General features: G+C 50.2%; 1 long non-coding RNA gene across 1 annotated transcript; it reads right to left on the reverse strand.

Annotated features, from left to right (window-relative positions):
- Positions 1-1740: 1740 nt before the first annotated feature.
- Positions 1741-3885, reverse strand: LOC137916172 (uncharacterized). The gene is made up of 3 exons (XR_011106479.1): positions 2946-3885; positions 2752-2831; positions 1741-2537 (listed from the first exon to the last, which is right to left on the reverse strand). It is a non-coding gene; the product is annotated as an uncharacterized lncRNA (long non-coding RNA).
- Positions 3886-7780: the final 3895 nt, after the last annotated feature.

The raw sequence follows: 7780 nt of genomic DNA on the forward strand, positions 1-7780 counted from the left end.
TGACATTGCTCCCGCTTTCAACCACATATCTGTGTGAGCTGAGCTTCTCAAGCTGGACGGCGATAAAAACTAAAAACAGAGAGAGACTGAGAGCTGATGAGGAAGAGCTTTGTGTGTGTCTTTCTGCCATTACTGCAGGATATCCATTTTGTGTTCATCCAAACAGCCCCAGCTTTCCCACTAAGTATAAATACATTAAAAAACTATATTATTAACTCTATATATTATAATAAAGGTCATCTAATATAATGTGTACTGTGTTAGAACGTCATTTTGTGTCATTTTGGTTCATGGTGTGCCGCAGGATTTTGTAAATGTAAAAAGTGTGCCGCGGCTCAAAAAAGGTTGGGAAACACTGCCCCACAGGACTCCCCGAGGGACACGGTCGAATGCCTTCTCCAAATCCACAAAACACATGTGGACTGGTTGGGCAAACTCCCATGCACCCTCAAGGACCCTGCCGAGGGTGTAGAGCTGGTCCACAGTTCCACGGCCAGGACGAAAACCACATTGCTCCTCCTGAATCCAAGGTTCGACTATCCGGCGGACCCTCCTCTCCAGTACCCCTGAATAGACCTTACCGGGGAGGCTGAGGAGTGTGATCCCTCTGTAGTTGGAACACACCCTCCGGTCCCCCTTCTAATAAAGAGGGACCACCACCCCGGTCTGCCAATCCAGAGGCACTGCCCCCGATGTCCAAAGACACTGCCCCCGATGTCCATGCAATGTTGCAGAGTCGTGTCAACCATGACAGTCCTAAAAAATCCAGAGCCTTAAGGGACTGAATGAATGAATTAATATATTTATTAGATAGAATGTTAGAATGTTAGAGTACAAGTACAGTCACACAGTAGCATGTATTACAGTACAAGTACAGTCACACATCCTGTCTAAGAGGAGCATTTCTAAAAAGCCCTTGCGGTCTTGTTTCCGTTGAAAGTCCTTCGTACATAAATCATCCACAATTAACAATACAAATTTAACAATACAAATAAAAATAAAACCAATATTCAATAACTCAATTGATGCAACGTAACATTAGAAAAATAAAAATAAAATGATTTTACACCGCCGATGCAAACTAACAATTAATCTAAAATAAATTACACCTCTGATGCAAAATGACAATGAATGACAATAAATAACATAAATTACAATAAATTACTAAAGCAATTAATATGTGCAACGTAGGTGGACAAAAAAAAGGGGGGGGGGGGCTGAAAGAGGGGCTGAACGAGGCTCCAGCAAGCGTCCGGAGAGCACTTTTGTTGACAAAAGCAGACATTCTGCCCAAAAATCTTGTTCTCTGATTGACTTTTTTGATCACCTTAGTTGCCATACTATCACCAGACAGGTATTTGTCAAGAACACAGCCCAAATAGGTAATCTCTTCTTTGCTGGAGATTACTGTATTATTGACTGTGACCTTGAAATCATTAACATTTATCTCACGTAGAGAGTGTTTAGACCCAAAAAGAATCTATTCGGTTTTACCAAGATGTAGTGACAGTTTGTTATCCGTAAGCCAAGTACGGATTCTGGTGACCTCAGCGCTGGACTCCGGGCGGATCTCATCCACCCCTGGGGCCTTGCTACTGATAATGCCCACTATAAAGATCATGGCCGTAGATCATTCGGGACTCTTCTAGAGTCTCGCTTCCGCGTCCGTTGAAGAGTCCAGCGCTGTATTTCCGTAACAACGTTGTAATTACTGAAAACACACAGTAGACTTGATGTTTTAATCCTGACTCTTTATTGAATATACACCTCTAATACGAGAAAAAGGAACCGAGGGAAAATGGAGAATTCTAACAGAACACTTATCTGAACAAAAATATAGATTCTGATATTGTAAAGAATAACGTTTGTTAGTTACAACTGGCCCTTTGAAGACAACCATAATGTTGATGTGGCCCTCGGAGAAAATGACTTTGACACCCCTGCTATAATCTCAATGATTTACCATGGTGTCATCATATTAAAATACTGTCACGTGAAACATTTAGCAATATATCATTTATAGTATTTAAACACTGGCGTTCACTTTGAGGAGTTTTCCTAATAAAACATTTTAAACATTTTTACTTGTACAGTTAGTAACTTTCTAACCCTGAAAATTCTTGATAGAGGGCAGAAGAAAGCGGGTAAGAAAATAGAATGAATACACAGTCGAGTCGTGAAAAGTGCTAATTTTGTGATGATTATAAAAAGGAAAAAGGGGTCATCATGCATCACCAAAATGTTTTAACAGTAACTAATAATGCAGGTCTGTAAATTGTCCACTAGAGGGCGCCGTGCTGCATCACTGTGAAAATTAGGGACTGGTGTGCTGCCACGTTACACTGATCAGTGAAGAGCTTCTTGTTGTCCTGAGGCAGAATGTGAAGGAGCAACGCTCTCCTCCCACTGCCTCGCCCCAGTGCAGTGTCCAGGTCCTCCAGTAGAGGGCAGTGGTTTGGACTGGTTTAGTTTCCAATGGCTCCTCGGTCTGATCTTTTCGGTGACCGTGCGCTCCTCCCTCGGCGCCTCCTGCTGGCCTGTAGCAGAGTCATTAAGCGCTGGTTAAAGGACGATGCAGAATATTATATCGGCTAAAAACACTGCACAACCCTCTAAATATCATTTAGCAATATATCCATGATGATTTATTTATCAACCGCAATTAGAATTTTGTGTTTTACCCATGTGCAAAGAGTAAGCAGCAAGTACAGGTCAGATCATTATCCGCGTTAGGGGGGGGGGGGGTCCTACCTGCAGTGTGGAACACGAGTACCAGCTCCCCCTGCAGGACATTGGGATCCATTCAATGTTCAGCTCCCAGATTCCTGATCCTGTGGAGTAGAGCGGCAAACAGATCTGCTCAGCACTGATAAAAACGGACTTGTTTCAGAGTGTGTGTGTGTGTGTGTGTGTGTGCGTGTGTGTGTGTGTGTGGGACAACGCACCACATGGAGGAAGAGAGGAAGCAGGTCATCCGTGCACCACAGGAAGTCGCCGTGGAGCACAGGCTTGACTTCCTGTATGGGTTCCCCAAACGTCTTCTGGACGATGAGTTTGTCTGACGGGGTGAAGCTGCTGCTGAATGAAGACACGGACTTTTAGGAACACAATAAAACACTTTCAACATTTATAATCTTCCAAGTTACACTTCAATATAAAAGAACGTTCAAAAATGCTTTGAAATATTTTCATGTGGGGGCAGATTTCTCGTAATCAATATTTTGTGAATCCTTTGACTGGCAGCAGGACTGAACCTTTTTATTGCTGCTGGGATTTTGAAATATTTTAATGCCAATTCAAACATTTCAAGAAAGAGTTGCAAATTAGTCAAGTTTTAATATTTCAATTTTAAGAAGTCTGATAAATGCCAAGTTCTGTATGAACAATTACAATTAAACTCAGGAAATGAAGATTTTTTCTATCCAACAAAACCATTTCTAATATTGCAGCTACAGGAGTGGGACGTGACCCGGGGCCAGGCGCGCCTGTCAGGCATTAATCAGGGAACAATTACGCGTGTGCCTCATCATGCATCCGCTGCCTTAATGCGGGTTTTTAGGTGATGAGCAGCACGAGTGTGTGTCTGCGTGTGTGTGTGCTGTTGAGTGTCAGGGTGAGTGTGTGTGTGCTGTTGAGTGTCGGTGTGTGTGTGCGTGAGTGTGTTGGTCGTCCTCGTGGCAAAGTTGGATGCTGAGGGTTGAAGAGCTGCGCTCGTCAACTTGTCGTCTTCTGCGTTGCAAAAGCGATAGCCCCGCCCCTTACGCCTAGGATAGGCTCGGGCCTAAAAAGAAGAAAGAATTTTAGCAAAAACAATATAACTTTTTTTCTGAGTATGCAGAACATTTGAAAAGTGTATAAATACTGCATACGGCTGATAGATGTGTGTAATGTGTATAAATACTGCATATGGCTGATAGATGTGCGTAATGTGTATAAATACTGCATATGGCTGATAGATGTGCGTAATGTGTATAAATACTGCGTATGGCTGATAGATGTGCGTAATGTGTATAAATACTGCATATGGCTGATAGATGTGTGTAATGTGTATAAATACTGCATATGGCTGATAGATGTGTAATGTGTACAAATACTGCATATGGCTGATAGATGTGTGTAATGTGTATAAATACTGCATATGGCTGATAGATGTGTGTAATGTGTACAAATAATGCATATGGCTGATAGATGTGTAATGTGTACAAATACTGCATATGGCTGATGGATGTGTGTAATGTGTATAAATACTGCATATGGCTAATAGATGTGTAATGTGTATAAATACTGCATATGGCTGATAGATGTGTAATGTGTACAAATACTGCATATGGCTGATAGATGTGTGTAATGTGTATAAATACTGCATATGGCTGATAGATGTGTGTAATGTGTACAAATAATGCATATGGCTGATAGATGTGTAATGTGTACAAATACTGCATATGGCTGATAGATGTGTGTAATGTGTATAAATACTGCATAAGGCTGATAGATGTGTGTACATCTACTGCTGCGGTTACATGTATCCCCAGCAGACGTGGCCTCCACAGCCGTCCTCAAGGGACATGTAACCCCAGCAGACGTGGCCTCCACAGCCGTCCTCAAGGGACATGTAACCCCAGCAGACGTGGCCTCCACAGCCGTCCTCAAGGGACATGTAACCCCAGCAAACGTGGACATGTATCCCCAGCAGACGTGGCCTCCACAGCCGTCCTCAAGGGACATGTATCCCCAGCAGACGTGGCCTCCACAGCCGTCTTCAAGGGACATGTAACCCCAGCAGACGTGGCCTCCACAGCCGTCCTCAAGGGACATGTAACCCCAGCAGACGTGGCCTCCACAGCCGTCCTCAAGGGACATGTATCCCCAGCAGACATGGCCTCCACAGCCGTCCTCAAGGGACATGTATCCCCAGCAGACATGGCCTCCACAGCCGTCCTCGAGGGACATGGAACCCCAGCAGACATGGCCTCCACAGCCGTCCTCAAGGGACATGTATCCCCAGCAGACATGGCCTCCACAGCCGTCCTCAAGGGACATGTAACCCCAGCAGACGTGGCCTCCACAGCCGTCCTCAAGGGACATGTAACCCCAGCAGACGTGGCCGTCCTCAAGGGACATGTAACCCCAGCAGACGTGGCCGTCCTCAAGGGACATGTGACCCCAGCAGACGTGGCCGTCCCCAAGGGACATGTATCCCCAGCAGACGTGGCCGTCCTCGAGGGACATGTAACCCCAGCAGACCTGGCCGTCCTCAAGGGACATGTAACCCCGGCAGACATGGCCGTCCTCAAGGGACATGTAACCCCAGCAGACGTGGCCTCCACAGCCGTCCTCAAGGGACATGTATCCCCAGCAGACGTGGCCTCCACAGCCGTCCTCAAGGGACATGTATCCCCAGCAGACATGGCCTCCACAGCCATCCTCAAGGGACATGTATCCCCAGCAGACATGGCCTCCACAGCCGTCCTCAAGGGACATGTATCCCCAGCAGACATGGCCTCCACAGCCGTCCTCGAGGGACATGGAACCCCAGCAGACGTGGCCTCCACAGCCGTCCTCAAGGGACATGTATCCCCAGCAGACATGGCCTCCACAGCCGTCCTCAAGGGACATGTAACCCCAGCAGACGTGGCCTCCACAGCCGTCCTCAAGGGACATGTAACCCCAGCAGACGTGGCCTCCACAGCCGTCCTCAAGGGACATGTAACCCCAGCAGACGTGGCCTCCACAGCCGTCCTCAAGGGACACGTAACCCCAGCAGACGTGGCCTCCACAGCCGTCCCCAAGGGACATGTAACCCCAGCAGACGTGGCCTCCACAGCCGTCCCCAAGGGACATGTAACCCCAGCAGACGTGGCCTCCACAGCCGTCCTCAAGGGACATGTAACCCCAGCAGACGTGGCCTCCACAGCCATCCTCAAGGGACATGTAACCCCAGCAGACGTGGCCTCCACAGCCGTCCTCAAGGGACATGTGTCCCCAGCAGACGTGACCTCCACATCCGTCCCCAAGGGACATGTAACCCCAGCAGACGTGGCCTCCACAGCCGTCCTCAAGGGACATGTAACCCCAGCAGACGTGGCCTCCACAGCCGTCCTCAAGGGACATGTAACCCCAGCAGACGTGGCCTCCACAGCCGTCCTCAAGGGACATGTAACCCCAGCAGACGTGGCTTCCACAGCCGTCCTCAAGGGACATGTAACCCATGCAAACGTGGACATGTAACCTCAGCAGACGTGGCCTCCACAGCCGTCCTCAAGGGACATGTGACCCCAGCAGACATGGCCTCCACAGCCGTCCTCAAGGGACATGTAACCCCAGCAGACGTGGCCTCCACAGCCGTCCTCAAGGGACATGTAACCCCAGCAGACGTGGCCTCCACAGCCGTCCTCAAGGGACATGTAACCCCAGCAGACGTGGCCTCCACAGCCGTCCTCAAGGGACACGTAACCCCAGCAGACGTGGCCTCCACAGCCGTCCCCAAGGGACATGTAACCCCAGCAGACGTGGCCTCCACAGCCGTCCCCAAGGGACATATAACCCCAGCAGACGTGGCCTCCACAGCCGTCCTCAAGGGACATGTAACCCCAGCAGACGTGGCCTCCACAGCCGTCCCCAAGAAACATGTAACCCCAGCAGACGTGGCCTCCACAGCCATCCTCAAGGGACATGTAACCCCAGCAGACGTGGCCTCCACAGCCGTCCTCAAGGGACATGTGTCCCCAGCAGACGTGACCTCCACATCCGTCCCCAAGGGACATGTAACCCCAGCAGACGTGGCCTCCACAGCCGTCCTCAAGGGACATGTAACCCCAGCAGACGTGGCCTCCACAGCCGTCCTCAAGGGACATGTAACCCCAGCAGACGTGGCCTCCACAGCCGTCCTCAAGGGACATGTAACCCCAGCAGACGTGGCTTCCACAGCCGTCCTCAAGGGACATGTAACCCATGCAAACGTGGACATGTAACCCCAGCAGACGTGGCCTCCACAGCCGTCCTCAAGGGACATGTGACCCCAGCAGACGTGGCCGTCCTCCAGGGACATGTGACCCCAGCAGACGTGGCCGTCCTAAAGGGACATGTAACCCCAGCAGACGTGGCCGTCCTCAAGGGACATGTGACCCCAGCAGACGTGGCCGTCCTCAAGGGACATGTAACCCCAGCAGACGTGGCCGTCCTCAAGGGACATGTAACCCCAGCAGACGTGGCCTCCACAGCCGTCCTCAAGGGACATGTAACCCCAGCAGACGTGGCCTCCACAGCCGTCCTCAAGGGACATGTATCCCCAGCAGACGTGGCCTCCACAGCCGTCCTCAAGGGACATGTAACCCCAGCTGACGTGGCCTCCACAGCCGTCCTCAAGGGGCATGTAACCCCAGCAGGCGTGGCCTCCACAGCCGTCTTCAAGGGACATGTAACCCCAGCAAACGTGGACATGTAACCCCAGCAGACGTGGCCTCCACAGCCGTCCTCAAGGGACATGTGACCCCAGCAGACGTGGCCGTCCTCCAGGGACATGTGACCCCAGCAGACGTGGCCGTCCTAAAGGGACATGTAACCCCAGCAGACGTGGCCGTCCTCAAGGGACATGTGACCCCAGCAGACGTGGCCGTCCTCAAGGGACATGTAACCCCAGCAGACGTGGCCTCCACAGCCGTCCTCAAGGGACATGTAACCCCAGCAGACGTGGCCTCCACAGCCGTCCTCAAGGGACATGTAACCCCAGCAGACGTGGCCTCCACAGCCGTCCTCAAGGGACATGTAACCCCAGCAGACG

This window comes from Brachionichthys hirsutus, unplaced genomic scaffold (genome assembly GCF_040956055.1).
Source record: "Brachionichthys hirsutus isolate HB-005 unplaced genomic scaffold, CSIRO-AGI_Bhir_v1 contig_483, whole genome shotgun sequence".
Lineage (NCBI taxonomy): Eukaryota > Metazoa > Chordata > Actinopteri > Lophiiformes > Brachionichthyidae > Brachionichthys > Brachionichthys hirsutus.